We start from the raw sequence: 3,098 nt of genomic DNA, 5'->3' as shown, positions 1-3,098 counted from the left end.
GCCATGGGTATGATGTAGCCATGGGTATGATGCAGCCATGGGTATGATGCAGCCATNAGCCATGGGTATGATGCAGCCATGGGTATGATGCAGCCATGGGTATGATGCAGCCATGGGTATGATGCAGCCATGGGTATGATGCAGCCAGTGTAATCCTGAGCTTACTGTAGATCACATTACCTGCACTGGGTCTGCACAAGACTGGCCTCGTCAAAAGACAGTTCCAGACAGGGAAAAGTCTCTCGGGACCTTCATGTTTAACATTCCTGTCACACTGTGGGTTGCTGCAAAAGACTAGCTTACATCTGGCTTCCCTGGAAGTGGACAAAATGGATGAGTGGGTGGGGAAATTCTAGAATGTTCTGAAAATTGTCTTTCAGGCTGCAGATATGTAATCATCTTAATCCCGACATAGTGAGGAGAACAAAAAAGGGAGAGATAGATAGATAGATAGATAGATAGATAGATAGATAGATAGATAGATAGATAGATAGATAGATCAATCTAGTTCTAGGGTATTTCCCACCATATAGGATGCTAATGCCATTGTGGAAGCTTCAACTTTACAACTTTAAAACCAATCACCCAAAAAGGCTTATAAATGCCATTTAATTCAAGGTTGGGATTCATAATATAAATGTTTTTATTTTTCCCACAGGGGAGCATGAATACAGTTCCTCACTACCACCAAGTATGCAGTTGAGTTTCCTGAATTTGGGGAAACCGTAGGGGTTAGAATATCAAGATGTTCTGGATGTGATGGATAAGCCTCACCCCAGGAAAACGACCTTTGTGATCATGGTATCTCTTCTTCTAGGTAAGTATCCTGATACAAACTGTGGACACGACTCAGGCGGTGGTGGCTGTGGATTGTGAGTAGCACACAACCTTCTCCATTTGACCACACACGTAGGAGGAGAGACAGAGTATGGATATGAAGGTCTGATGGGGCACAAAGAGGGACCTGCTTTATTTGGAATATCCAGGAGAAGTATTTAAAACATTTTAAATTATTTATTTAAGTGTATGAGTGTTTTGCCAGTATGTATAAATGTGTGTGTGTGTGTGTGTGTGTGTGTGTGTGTGTGTGTGTGTGTGTGCACCATGCGTGTGCAGGACCCACAGGCCAGGTGTCAGATCTGATCCAGGCAGATGTCACAGCAAATGCAAAAGCCCTGTACAGGGCTGAAGACTCTGAGGACATTTTGGGGAGAGCTGGTTGAAGTGAGCTGGAGAATTTCTAAAGCCTGGGTCTGGGAGCTGGCGGGGTGAGCTCTGCAGTAGTCACAAGTATGGTGGTAGGACCTTCAGAGGTTATTTCCCGGCAGAAGAAGGTGCTGCAGGATTCTGAGCACAGCAGTAAGGTTCTGAATGGAACTTGGCAAGAAATGTGTGTGGGCCTCGGTGCTGCAGATGCATTTGCTCCAGCAGGTGAGATACAATTAAATTATTTTATTTATAGCATGACAGGCACGGAGTGATGCGCCACCAACTAAGAAAAAGACAGCAAAACTTAGCAGCTCCTGTATTTTAAAATGCATATTTTGTCTTTCCTCTCCTTTCTCTCTGTTGCTTTTCCTTGTAGGCTCATTGAAGAATACGATGAAATCATTTTTAAAGAAATGTGCTAGTCCTGATGACACATGTCTTTAATCTCAGTCCTTGGGAGGCAGAGGCAAATGGATGTCTGTAAGTTCAAGACCAATCTAGTATCATATCAAGGTCAAGGACAGCCAGGGCAACATGGAGAGACCTTGCCTCAAACACACACAAAACCCTCCCCAAAACCACCACAACAACAACAAACCCAAAGAAACAAAAACAAAACAATACAAACCAAACCAAACCAACCAACCAAAAACAAAAAAAGGAGGGGGGGTGGAGATGGGGGAGGGAGGGAGAGAGAGAGAGAGAGGAGAAAAAAGGAAAGGGGAAAGGGAAATGGAAGGAGAAAGGGAAAAGGAACGTTGGTTGGAAGCTTATGGAGTGAGAGAAAGTCACATGAGATGATCTGAGCAAGAAAGGGATGGGAAAACCCAAGTCCCTTTGTCCATGGACATTTGCAAGTAGGGTCCTCAGTGCCAACCAGCTGTCTGAGGTTAGGGCTTTTTAGCTAGCATTATCACCTCCTAAACATTCATGACCAGAGAGATGGCTCCATGAGTAAAAGCACCTGCCTTGCAAACCCAAAGGCTGGAATTGGATGCCCAGAACCCATGTGAAAAAGCCAGATGCTGTGGTGGGATGCATGTGAAATCCTACTACTCCTATAGCAAGATGAGAGGCAGAGTTAGGCGTTTGAGGCCAGCCTAGTCTCCAGGACAGCTAAGACTATGTAGAGAGACTACTGTCTCAAAACACAAAAAGAGAAAACATTTTAAGGGGGAAAAGGCAGCTTGAGAAATGGTTCAATAGCTAGAAGTGCTAGGTGCTCCTCTAGAGGACCCAGGCTCAATTCTATCACTTAGATGCTTATGAACCAGCTGGGCTGGGTACACGGCATGGTGGAAACAAGAGTGTGCCTCAACAAGGTGGAAACAGAACCAGCTTCTGAAAGCTTCTGATATCCTCTTGATATCCTCTCAAGCACATGTATACATTGTTGTAATTGTGTATGTGTGTTTGATATGAGTGCCAGAAGACAACCTTGGGTGTTGGTCCTTGCCTTTGTCCTCTTTTGAGATGGGGTCTTTTTGTTTGCTGCTGTGTACTACAGGCTAGCTGTCCCACAGGCTTCCAGGGATTCTTGTTTCCATCTCCTATCCTATTGAAGGAGTGCTCAGATCACAGACCCATGCTACCTTCCCCAGCTTGTGTGGGTTCCAGAGATTTGAACTTATGTTCTCAAACTTGTGAGGTAGGCACATCTTCTCAAGCCCACAGAAAGATCCGTGCCCTAAAGAACGAATTCCCTTTTTCTTCTCTCCCATGTTAATCTGCTTTCTGACCCTGGATTTGCCTTCTGGGTGTCTCAAATGGACTGGAGTCATGCTAACCATGCCCTGTGAGGTCTGCTTTCTAATCACAGAGTAAACATATTTTCAGATATCCTCTAATAATAGGGGACTGTGCAGGTTAGTTTTTGTTGACACAAACTA

The 3,098-nt window shown here is 44.6% G+C and overlaps 1 non-coding gene across 1 annotated transcript; it reads right to left on the bottom strand.

Moving 5' to 3' along the window:
* Positions 1 to 653: 653 nt before the first annotated feature.
* Positions 654 to 825, bottom strand: LOC115031608. Its single transcript, XR_003837283.1, has one exon. It is a non-coding gene; the product is annotated as a U1 spliceosomal RNA (small nuclear RNA).
* Between the last annotated feature and the right edge of the window lie 2,273 nt (positions 826 to 3,098).

This window comes from Mus caroli, chromosome 7, assembly GCF_900094665.2.
Source record: "Mus caroli chromosome 7, CAROLI_EIJ_v1.1, whole genome shotgun sequence".
NCBI classification, from domain to species: domain Eukaryota; kingdom Metazoa; phylum Chordata; class Mammalia; order Rodentia; family Muridae; genus Mus; species Mus caroli.
This window is presented reverse-complemented; position numbering and strand designations above follow the sequence as displayed.